This window comes from Meles meles, chromosome 10 (assembly GCF_922984935.1).
Source record: "Meles meles chromosome 10, mMelMel3.1 paternal haplotype, whole genome shotgun sequence".
Lineage (NCBI taxonomy): Eukaryota > Metazoa > Chordata > Mammalia > Carnivora > Mustelidae > Meles > Meles meles.
Genome location: NC_060075.1, coordinates 1 through 12,210, shown reverse-complemented (window position 1 = coordinate 12,210; position 12,210 = coordinate 1).

Genomic DNA, 12,210 nt, shown 5'->3' with positions numbered 1-12,210 from the left:
ACTTCTCCTCTCTCCCTCTGCTTAGTCTTCCTGGTTGTACCCGGGGACAGAGGTCCAGCCTGTCCTTGGATTTAGCCCTGGCTTGAGTCAGTGGGTGGAAGGAGGACAGGGAAGGTTAGGGTTTGGGTTAGGGGTTTGGGTTAGGGTGAGGGTCACAGTTAGAATTAGGGTTAGGGTTAGAGGGCTAGGGTGAGGTTTAGAGGGTTAGGGTGAGGGTTAGGGTTAGGGTTAGAAGGTAAGGGTTAGGGCTAGAGGGATAGGCTTAGGATTAGGGTTAGGGTTAGATTTAGGGTTAGGGTGAGGGTTAGGGTGAGGGTTAGGGTAAGGGTTAGGGTTAGGGTTAGGGTTAGTGTGAGGGTCACAGTTAGAGTTAGGGTTAGGGTTAGAGGGTTAGGGTGAGGGTTAGAGGGTTAGGGTGAGGGTTAGGGTTAGGGTTAGAAGGTAAGGGTTAGGGCTAGAGGGATAGGCTTAGGATTAGGGTCAGGGTCAGGGACAGGGTCAGGGTCAGGGCTATCATTAGGGTCACGGTCAAGGTCAGGGCTAGGGTCACGGTCAGGGTTCGGTTTAGGGTCAGGTGTAGGGTCAGGGTCAGTTTGAGTGTTAGGGTCAGGGTCAGTGTTAGGGTCCGGGTTGGGGTCAGGCTCCGGCTAACGGTCAGGGTCAGGGTTAGGGGTTAGGGTTAGGGTTAGCATTAGGGTTAGGGTTAAGCTTCGGGTTTGCCTTCAGGTTCGGGGTTAGGGTTATAGGTTAGGGGTTCGGGTTAGCGTTAGGGTTCGGGTTCGGGTTCGGGTTTGGGTTAGGGTCAGGGTCAGGGTCAGGGTCAGTTAGGGTTAGGGTTAGGGTTAGGGTTAGAGAGATAGGGTTAGGGTGAGGGTTAGGGTTAGAGGGTTAGGGTTAGTGTTAGAGAGATAGGGTTAGGGTTAGGGTCATGGTCCAGCTCAACGTTAGGGTTCGCGTTATTGTCAGGGTCAGGGTGAGGGGTTAGGGTCAGGGTTAGGATTAGGATTCGAGTTAATGTTCGGTGTTAGGGTTCGGGTTCGTGTTCAGGTTCGGGGTTTAGGGTTATGGGTTATTGGTTCGGGTTCGGGTTAGGTTTAGTGTTGGGGTTCAGGTTCGGCTTTTTATTAGGCCCTGAATGGTGGCTCCGGGCACGCCCATCTGTCCTCCCAGTCCTGACCTTCCTTCTCCTCGGCCCTCTGTCATCCCGGATCCTCTCCACCGCCTCCTTAAACAATTCTGAATGTCTCCAGGAGCAGCGTGGCAGGCGTGGGGTCTCAGGAGGTGCTGCCGCGATCCTGTGCCCCAGACGACACGGAGAAAGTAGCCACGGGACATTCGGTCATGAGGACTGGGAGGACGATCCCATCCATCTCCTTGGGCATGAACACGGTTCCAGTCCCTGCTCTTTCCACCACCGCTGTGCCAGCTGCTCCTGAAAACACGTCTGTGAACGACCGAGCCAGAGTTTCTGGGGGTGAGTCCGGGCTGAGCCCTGCTAGGTGAACGGTGCACCTGTGGCCTGGGACGGGTGCGGCTCACGGTGGTCCCAGACAGGGGTGCCTGTCCCCCTTCTCTCCAGGGGACCTGCCTTGGACCTCTGCTTCCTCACGTTCTCCCCAGGGCTGCTGGTCCCCAGACCTGACCCCTGCCGGTCTGAGGGTGACCAGCGCTGGCTCCCCAGGGTTTCCTTTGCCCGAGTCCTTGCCCGGGAGCTCCTGCATCTCCTGACACATACTCCCCGTGTGCCCAGCCTCCCCCTCGAACTTGCACGTGTTTGGTCTCTGTCCCTGTCTCTGTCCCTGTGGGACCCGGTGACTCGCAGCATGGACTGGAGCAGACCCATGGGAAACCTTTCTCTGGCCTAGGGTTGGGAGCAATGCGTCTGCCCTCTGCGGCGTGCCTTCCGGCTTTCTGCATTTCCCTGGTTTCTGTGTGGGCCACGGGCGGGAACCGCCGTGTCCTGTCTGGGGACCGACTGGGGTGTCCCAGCAGGAACAGGGGCCTTGGCCCCAAGATTGTGCCCAGAATTCCTGAAGGGGTGCCCAGGATGACATCGCCTCTGTAATCCATTCTGCGCGTCGACATCAAATAAGGGCAATTCTCTGTCCAACAGGGAAAAAAACCAAACGAATGCCCTTTGAAAGTGGGTGGGCAGACACAAAGGCACCCGTTGAGGGATTCCACTTCCAGAAACCTCCAGAACACGTGCAGGAACAGAAAGAGAAAGCAACTTAGGGGCTGCGAGGGGCCAGGCCGGGGGAGCCATGGGCACGGAGGGCTTGGGCTCAGGGTCTCCTTTGGGGAAGGAGCTCTCCTGCAGCGACGTTCTGGGGTGTGGTGGCGCAGCGTTGGGAATGTCCTTCATGCTCATGACGTGTTCAAGGGAAAACAAGAACTTTTATTTAAAATAAATAATACACAGCATAGAGGAGATGGAAGGCGACTAGGACGGTGACTCCATAGAGGAGAGGAAGAACACAGAGGGAGGGGAGGAAACATTCTGCGGGGATGTCGGGGTCAGGGGACGGAACGGAGGGGAATTTTACGGGGAGATCTCCCCGCAGAGTTGTGGGCTCTGGATGCGGGTCTGGGAGCCCCGCAGGAGCAGGTGCCAGGGCAGGCGTTGGGACCGGGGCGGGGGCAGGGTCAGCGGTCTTGGCCAGCGCAGGATCCAGAGCAGGAGCTGGGTCCGAGGCAAGAACAGGAGCCCAGGCAAGGGCAGGGAAAGGAGCAGGAGCAAGGGCTAGGGGCTGGGGCTGGGGCGGGATCAGGGGCGTAGGCAGGGGCAAGGGAAGGCGCAGTGGTCCTGGCAAGGCCAGGGGAAGGGCCGGGCGCAGTTGAAGGGGAAGAAGCAGGGACAGGGTCTGGGTATGGGGCGGGAACAGGGGCGCAGGCAGGCGAAGGGGAGGCCGTCCTGGCCGGGGCAGGGGCAGGGGCAGGGGCAGGGGCAGGGGCAAGAACAGATGTAGGACCTGGGTCTGGGTCAGGGGCAGGGGCAGTGGCCCTGGCAGGGAAAGGAGAAGGGACAGGGGCAGGGGCAGGAGCTGGGGCAAGGGCAGGAACAGGGGCCCCGTGAGGGCCCGGGGAAGCGGTGGGACCGAGGGAGGAGCTGGGTCAGGGGCGAGAACGGGAGCACAGGCAAGGGCAGGGAAAGGAGCAGGAGCAAGGGCTAGGGGCTGGGTCTGGGGCGGGAACAGGGGCATAGGCAGGAGCAGGGGAAGGGGCAGTGGTCCTGGCAGGGCCAGGGGACGGGAAGGGGGCAGTTGAAGGGGAAGAAGCAGAGGCAGTTTCTGGGTCTGGGGCGGGAACAGGGGCGCAGTCAGGGGAAGGGGAGGCCGTCCTGGCAGGGTCAGAGGCAGGGGCAAGAACAGGGGTAGGACCTGGGTCTTTGGCAGGTGCAGGGGCAGTGGCCCTGGCAGGGAAAGGAAAAGGGACAGGGGCAGGGGCAGATGAAGGGACAGGAGCAGGAAGAGGAACTGGGGCATGTGCAGGGGTGATGGCCGGTGCAGGGTCAAGGGCAGGATCTGGGTCTGGGGCAGGACCAGGGTCACAGGCAGGGGAAGGGGAGGCCGTCCTGGCAGGGGCATGGGAAGGGGAAACCGAAGGGGCAGGAACAGGGGTAGGACCTGGGTCTGGGGCAGGGGCAGGGACATGGGCAGGGGCAGGGGCAGGAGCAGGAGCTGGGACAAGTGCACGGGCGATGGCCTGTGCAGGGTCAAGGGCAGGAGCTGCGTCTGGGGCAGGAACAGGGGCCCTGTGAAGGCCCGGGGAAGCGGTGGGACCAAGGGAGGATCTGGGTCAGGGGCGAGAACAGGAGCACAGGCAGGGGCAGGGGACGTGGGGGTAGCTCTGGTAGGGGCAGGGGCAGGGGGAGCGGCAGGAGCAAGGCTGGGGGCACGAGCAGGAGCCGGCTCTCCCTGCACAGCATCAGCACCTCCGTGGGCAGGCGGCCGGTGCCCTGTCGGCTCCCGGTCTCCCGCCGAAGTCTCTCCCATCACCATGTCCCCCTCCGGAGCTGCTGAGGTTGGGAGTGGGTCTTGCTTCTCCGCCTGAGTAGCTGTGAGAGGAGAGAAGGTCACCCGCGGGCCTGCCTCTCCCTGGGGCTTGGCAGAGACCGAGCACAGCCCAGGGTCTCCCGGAGAAGCCGCAGCCACGAAGGAACCCTCCCCGGGACGTCTCCCCGACGGCAGGCCGCCCCCTGGGTGCTCCGAGCCTGGTCGTGGCTCCCGGCCCCACGCCAGCCTGTGGGGGCTTCGCCCTGTGGGGCCCATCACCGACGCCTCCCCACACAGCCACAGGCACCCCATCCCAGCCTTCTCACCCTCGGCCTTGGCCTCCGTGGGCTCCGTGTCCAGGACCGCAGTCCAATGGGGTAGCGGGGACCGTGGTCTGGGAGGGACCGGAGGCCTTCCCAGGACCGGGGACTCCAGGGTCAGGGAGGAGTGCGTGTCTTCCCGCCTCCTTCCTCTTTCATCCGTGGCCTGCCAAGGCAGAGACGGGGAGCGTGCAAGAGGCCGCAGAGCCCTGCCCGGCCATACCCACCGTCCTCCTGCCCAGTCCCCCGGCTTCTCCCGGATCACACGCAGACCTGCACGTGCACAGCCCCGCACCTGGGTCAGGGACCCGTCCCTGCAGGGTCTCAGGATAAACCCCGGGCAGAAGGACGCAGCCCCCACACCCCATCCCACGTAGCCAGCCTGAACCTGGGGTGTGAACATGACCTGCCCACCAGGCATCTGACCCCTCATCAGCCTGCTCCTGCTCGGGGCGTGTCCACCCCCGATGAGCTCTCTTCACACACACACGCACACACACACACACACACACACACACACACACACACACGCACACACGGGGAGGAGGCCTGGGGCGACACGGGTGGATCGGAAGGTGTGGGGCTGTCTGACTCGGAGCCTCCCGGGGTCACCTTTCGATTCTTCTTGCCAAAGGGCCAGAGGCGTCGGGGAGCCCTGCCAGGCCCTCCGCAGTGAGGGGATGTGCTTGGCGGGCGAGCTCTCCTCTGCTCGCCTCCTCTGGACTTGGGTATGCAACAGAGGAACATGTCGCTTCTGTGGGGATCTCCGCAGAAATGAGCTGGGCAGGGGGTTGTCTCCGGAACGTGGGTGCCTGGACACGTGGGTTCCAATTCCGTTGGGCTGTGTCGTCAGGGAAGTGAGGTCACCGCTGCCTGGGGGCTCCTTACGGGACTTCCTCCTCACCCTGGAGCTCCCTGAGGGCGCCCCTCCCCCAGCTGCTCCAGGCTCACCCCCCACCCCATGCCCTGTCTCTACAGTGACCCCCACACGGCCTACCCACAGCCCCTGGGAGGCCTGGGTGCAGCTGTGGTCCCCGCTGTGAGGGCCCAGAGCTGGGTTCAGACCGGGTTCCTGCTCCGGCTCCTGCCCAGGACTGGGACCGCGGACGCACCCTGTGGCTCCCAGGGCCTCCCCAGTCTCCCCGTGTGCACACTGGGGGTGTTCTGGCTTCTACTTCTGGGGATGCCATCAGGGGTGGGACCTCTCCATACGTTCCGTACCCGCTCTCCCGGGAGGCTCGTGCACACCCTTGGCGATGCACGGGCGAGCCAGGGGCTGGGCGGGGGCATGGAGCACAGCCCAGAGGGGCCTGGATCTGCTCTGGGATCCAGGCAAAGCCACCCTCCTGCTGCCTGGGTCCCATCAGCCGTGGCAAGGTGGCAGTTCATGGAGTCTGACCGTGGTGACACAGACTTCCAGGGGCTCCCATTAGGTTGAGGTCCAAGGGCCTCGTCTGCGCCCATGTGCCGGACAGCCCCCACCGTGGTTCCCGGGCATTCCCGAATCCGTCCCGCCAGGGTGGATGGCCCGTGGGACTGAGAAGGGGACAAAGTGTTTGGCGGTGATTTCCCAGCCGATGGAGGAAAGTCTGTGACTTCTCCTGGTTCCCTCTCTCCTGTGTTCGGGGTCTGTCTCTGTCTTTGACTTTGTCTCCGGGTCTGTCTCTGTCTCTGGTTTTGTGTGTCTCACAGGAGCAGGATCTGTGGGCTCCAGGGGTGATGGGAGAACCCTCAGAAGTCTCCCTTGTCCCTGTTTCCCTCCCCTGGGCCGGTGCTTGGTTCCTTGCTAAGGCCTTGTCCCCCCTGAGCAGAGCACTGACTCTGGAACCTCTTGCACATGGGGCCCTTGAGGCTGCAACAAGGAGGGTCCCGACCTTGGTCCGCAGACCAGGGCTCCAGGGCTCTGCCACATTCTGCAAGCCCACGATGTCAGCCCCCCAAGCCTGCAGGCTGTCCTCTGCTCAGAAGGACCTCGAGGGAGTCCAAAGCATGTTCCCAAGACTGGGAGCACAGTGGGTCAGGGAGAGAGATTCAAGGCCCACAGGCTCTTCGGCAAGCCTGTGGGAGCCTAGGGACAGCCCGTGTCTATGGCCCCATTGGTAGAAGAGTAAGGGGAGGCCTTTGGCGGTGTAGCCCTGTCCACACTGGGGAGGGGGGGTTTACCTCTTCCTACTTCCAGGGGAGGTGTCCGGGGTGGTGACGGACACCAGGCCCCAGACCCTGTCCTCACCCAGTGCCCTGGCAAAGCCCCTGGGCCCCTTGGGGACCCCTTGACCATCAGCCCTTCCTGTCTGCTCTCCCCATGCTAAGGATCTCGGTCCTTGCCAGGAGACCTGACGCCCCTGACGCCATGGCCCAGCTGTCTCCAACCTCTTTCTTCTTATCTGCCTTGTTACCCACCATTTTCCCAGGGTGTCTCCCCCTCTGAGCCCCAGCTGGGCAGAGTGGTGTGTGTGTGTGTGTGTGTGTGTGTGTCTGTGTGTGTGTGTGTGTGTGTGTCTGTGTGTGTGGGTGTGTCTGTGTGTGTGTGGGTATGTGTGTCTGTGTGTCTGTGTGTGTGTGTGTAGGTGTGTGTGTCTGTGTGTGCGTGCCTGTGTGTGTGTGTATGTGCGCACGCTCAAGCAGACGCCTCTCCCTGTCTGGGGAGGCCCGAGGTCACGTCCCCACATGGGGGACGGGGTGGGTAGCTCTCCCCAAGCATCTGAGAGGCTCTCACCCTCAAAGCAGACCTCATGGGAGGGTCGGGGCTTGCCTAGGACTGGAGGGAAGCTCTGCTCCTTGGACCCTGTACCCGTCTTTTGTCCTGGGCCGGTCCCTGCCTCTCTTGACCCCAGGTTCCCAACTGTCCCTGAGGCTTGGACATGGAAATGCTTGAATCTGGCCGTTCCTCCAGGGGGAGGTGGAGGTGGAGGAAAGGTGCCCCAGGCACACAGACCTCCATTCCGAGACGGCCAGGTGTGCCCAGGAGACCTGCACGCAACACCTGGACCGTGACCCAGCCTTGCGGTGGATGTGTACGCGACCCATGGGCGCAGTCCCTGTCTGGTCCCCCCTGTTCCCTCACCTTCTGCCACGTGCTCTGGGTCCCCGAAGTCTGCTGAGCACCAGAGCCATGCCTATCCCGGGGAGCAAGGCTCAGGATGCAAGGCCAGGAGGGTTGGACATGTGGGGATGCAAAGGTCACCGAGTACTCCCCACCCAGCTGGCCTGGAATTCAGAATCCCTCCCAGGGTCCCGCGAAATGCGGGGTTGAGCCAAAGGCCTTGGAGACATCAGTGGCAGGGAGGTCAGTGGGCCCCTTCCACTTCTCCTCTCTCCCTCTGCTTAGTCTTCCTGGTTGTACCCGGGGACAGAGGTCCAGCCTGTCCTTGGATTTAGCCCTGGCTTGAGTCAGGTGGGTGGAAGGAGGACAGGGAAGGTTAGGGTTTGGGTTAGGGGTTTGGGTTAGGGTGAGGGTCACAGTTAGAATTAGGGTTAGGGTTAGAGGGCTAGGGTGAGGTTTAGAGGGTTAGGGTGAGGGTTAGGGTTAGGGTTAGAAGGTAAGGGTTAGGGCTAGAGGGATAGGCTTAGGATTAGTGGTTAGGGTTAGATTTAGGGTTAGGGTGAGGGTTAGGGTGAGGGTTAGGGTAAGGGTTAGGTTAGGGTTATGGTTAGTGTGAGGGTCACAGTTAGAGTTAGGGTTTGGGTTAGAGGGTTAGGGTGAGGGTTAGAGGGTTAGGGTGAGGGTTAGGGTTAGGGTTTAGAAGGTAAGGGTTAGGGGCTAGAGGGATAGGCTTAGGATTAGGGGTCAGGGTCAGGGACAGGGTCAGGGTCAGGGCTATCATTAGGGTCACGTCAAGGTCAGGGCTAGGGTCACGGTCAGGGTTCGGTTTAGGGTCATGGTGTAGGGTCAGGGTCAGTTTGAGTGTTAGGGTCAGGGTCAGTGTTAGGGTCCGGTTGGGGTCAGGCTCCGGCTAACGGTCAGGGTCAGGGTTAGGGGTTAGGGTTAGGGTTAGCATTAGGGTTAGGGTTAAGCTTCGGGTTTGCCTTCAGGTTCGGGGTTAGGGTTATAGGTTAGGGGTTCGGGTTTAGCGTTAGGGTTCGGGTTCGGGTTCGGGTTTGGGTTAGGGTCAGGGTCAGGGTCAGGGTCAGTTAGGGTTAGGGTTAGGGTTAGGGTTAGAGAGATAGGGTTTGGGTGAGGGTTAGGGTTAGAGGGTTAGGGTTTAGTGTTAGAGAGATAGGGTTAGGGTTAGGGTCATGGTCCAGCTCAACGTTAGGGTTCGCGTTATTGTCAGGGTCAGGGGTGAGGGGTTAGGGTCAGGTTAGGATTAGGATTCGAGTTAATGTTCGGTGTTAGGGTTCGGGTTCGTGTTCAGGTTCGGGGTTTAGGGTTATGGGTTATTGGTTCGGGTTCGGGTTAGGTTTAGTGTTGGGGTTCAGGTTCGGCTTTTTATTAGGCCCTGAATGGTGGCTCCGGGCACGCCCATCTTGTCCTCCCAGTCCTGACCTTCCTTCTCCTCGGCCCTCTGTCATCCCGGATCTCTCCACCGCCTCCTTAAACAATTCTGAATGTCCTCCAGGAGCAGCGTGGCATGGCGTGGGGTCTCAGGAGGTGCTGCCGCGATCCTGTGCCCCAGACGACACGGAGAAAGTAGCCACGGGACATCTCGGTCTTGAGGACTGGGAGGGACGATCCCATCCATCTCCTTGGGCATGAACACGGTTCCAGTCCCTGCTCTTTCCACCACCGCTGTGCCAGCTGCTCCTGAAAACACGTCTGGTGAACGACCGAGCCAGAGTTTCTGGGGGGTGAGTCCGGGCTGAGCCCTGCTAGGTGAACGGTTGCACCTGTGGCCTGGGACGGGTGCGGCTCACGGTGGTCTCCCCCTTCTCTCCAGGGGACCTGCCTTGGACCTCTGCTTCCTCACGTTCTCCCAGGGCTGCTGGTCCCCAGACCTGACCCCTGCCGGTCTGAGGGTGACCAGCGCTGGCTCCCCAGGGTTTCCTTTGCCCGAGTCCTTGCCCGGGAGCTCCTGCATCTCCTGACACATACTCCCCGTGTGCCCAGCCTCCCCCTCGAACTTGCACGTGTTTGGTCTCTGTCCCTGTCTCTGTCCCTGTGGGACCCGGTGACTCGCAGCATGGACTGGAGCAGACCCATGGGAAAACCTTTCTCTGGCCTAGGGTTGGGAGCAATGCGTCTGCCCTCTGCGGCGTGCCTTCCGGCTTTCTGCATTTCCCTGGTTTCTGTGTGGGCCACGGGCGGGAACCGCCGTGTCCTGTCTGGGGACCGACTGGGGTGTCCCAGCAGGAACAGGGGCCTTGGCCCCAAGATTGTGCCCAGAATTCCTGAAGGGGTGCCCAGGATGACATCGCCTCTGTAATCCATTCTGCGCGTCGACATCAAATAAGGGCAATTCTCTGTCCAACAGGGAAAAAAACCAAACGAATGCCCTTGAAAGTGGGTGGGCAGACACAAAGGCACCCCGTTGAGGGATTCCACTTCCAGAAACCTCCAGAACACGTGCAGGAACAGAAAGAGAAAGCAACTTAGGGGCTGCGAGGGGCCAGGCCGGGGGAGCCATGGGCACGGAGGGCTTGGGCTCAGGGTCTCCTTTGGGGAAGGAGCTCTCCTGCAGCGACGTTCTGGGGTGTGGTGGCGCAGCGTTGGGAATGTCCTTCATGCTCATGACGTGTTCAAGGGAAAACAAGAACTTTTATTTAAAATAAATAATACACAGCATAGAGGAGATGGAAGGCGACTAGGACGGTGACTCCATAGAGGAGAGGAAGAACACAGAGGGAGGGGAGGAAACATTCTGCGGGGATGTCGGGGTCAGGGGACGGAACGGAGGGGAATTTTACGGGGAGATCTCCCCGCAGAGTTGTGGGCTCTGGATGCGGGTCTGGGAGCCCCGCAGGAGCAGGTGCCAGGGCAGGCGTTGGGACCGGGGCGGGGGCAGGGTCAGCGGTCTTGGCCAGCGCAGGATCCAGAGCAGGAGCTGGGTCCGAGGCAAGAACAGGAGCCCAGGCAAGGGCAGGGAAAGGAGCAGGAGCAAGGGCTAGGGGCTGGGGCTGGGGCGGGATCAGGGGCGTAGGCAGGGCAAGGGAAGGCGCAGTGGTCCTGGCAAGGCCAGGGGAAGGGCCGGGCGCAGTTGAAGGGGAAGAAGCAGGGACAGGGTCTGGGTATGGGGCGGGAACAGGGGCGCAGGCAGGCGAAGGGGAGGGCCGTCCTGGCCGGGGCAGGGGCAGGGGCAGGGGCAGGGGCAGGGGCAAGAACAGATGTAGGACCTGGGTCTGGGTCAGGGGCAGGGGCAGTGGCCCTGGCAGGGAAAGGAGAAGGGACAGGGGCAGGGGCAGGAGCTGGGGCAAGGGCAGGAACAGGGGCCCCGTGAGGGCCCGGGGAAGCGGTGGGACCGAGGGAGGAGCTGGGTCAGGGGCGAGAACGGGAGCACAGGCAAGGGCAGGGAAAGGAGCAGGAGCAAGGGCTAGGGGCTGGGTCTGGGGCGGGAACAGGGGCATAGGCAGGAGCAGGGGAAGGGGCAGTGGTCCTGGCAGGGCCAGGGGACGGGAAGGGGGCAGTTGAAGGGGAAGAAGCAGAGGCAGTTTCTGGGTCTGGGGCGGGGGAACAGGGGCGCAGTCAGGGGAAGGGAGGCCGTCCTGGCAGGGTCAGAGGCAGGGGCAAGAACAGGGGTAGGACCTGGGTCTTTGGCAGGTGCAGGGGCAGTGGCCCTGGCAGGGAAAGGAAAAGGGACAGGGGCAGGGGCAGATGAAGGGACAGGAGCAGGAAGAGGAACTGGGGCATGTGCAGGGGTGATGGCCGGTGCAGGGGTCAAGGGCAGGATCTGGGTCTGGGGCAGGACCAGGGTCACAGGCAGGGGAAGGGGAGGCCGTCCTGGCAGGGGCATGGGAAGGGGAAACCGAAGGGGCAGGAACAGGGGTAGGACCTGGGTCTGGGGCAGGGGCAGGGACATGGGCAGGGGCAGGGGCAGGAGCAGGAGCTGGGACAAGTGCACGGGCGATGGCCTGTGCAGGGTCAAGGGCAGGAGCTGCGTCTGGGGCAGGAACAGGGGCCCTGTGAAGGCCCGGGGAAGCGGTGGGACCAAGGGAGGATCTGGGTCAGGGGCGAGAACAGGAGCACAGGCAGGGGCAGGGGACGTGGGGGTAGCTCTGGTAGGGGCAGGGGCAGGGGGAGCGGCAGGAGCAAGGCTGGGGGCACGAGCAGGAGCCGGCTCTCCCTGCACAGCATCAGCACCTCCGTGGGCAGGCGGCCGGTGCCCTGTCGGCTCCCGGTCTCCCGCCGAAGTCTCTCCCATCACCATGTCCCCCTCCGGAGCTGCTGAGGTTGGGAGTGGGTCTTGCTTCTCCGCCTGAGTAGCTGTGAGAGGAGAGAAGGTCACCCGCGGGCCTGCCTCTCCCTGGGGCTTGGCAGAGACCGAGCACAGCCCAGGGTCTCCCGGAGAAGCCGCAGCCACGAAGGAACCCTCCCCGGGACGTCTCCCCGACGGCAGGCCGCCCCCTGGGTGCTCCGAGCCTGGTCGTGGCTCCCGGCCCCACGCCAGCCTGTGGGGGCTTCGCCCTGTGGGGCCCATCACCGACGCCTCCCCACACAGCCACAGGCACCCCATCCCAGCCTTCTCACCCTCGGCCTTGGCCTCCGTGGGCTCCGTGTCCAGGACCGCAGTCCAATGGGGTAGCGGGGACCGTGGTCTGGGAGGGACCGGAGGCCTTCCCAGGACCGGGGACTCCAGGGTCAGGGAGGAGTGCGTGTCTTCCCGCCTCCTTCCTCTTTCATCCGTGGCCTGCCAAGGCAGAGACGGGGAGCGTGCAAGAGGCCGCAGAGCCCTGCCCGGCCATACCCACCGTCCTCCTGCCCAGTCCCCCGGCTTCTCCCGGATCACACGCAGACCTGCACG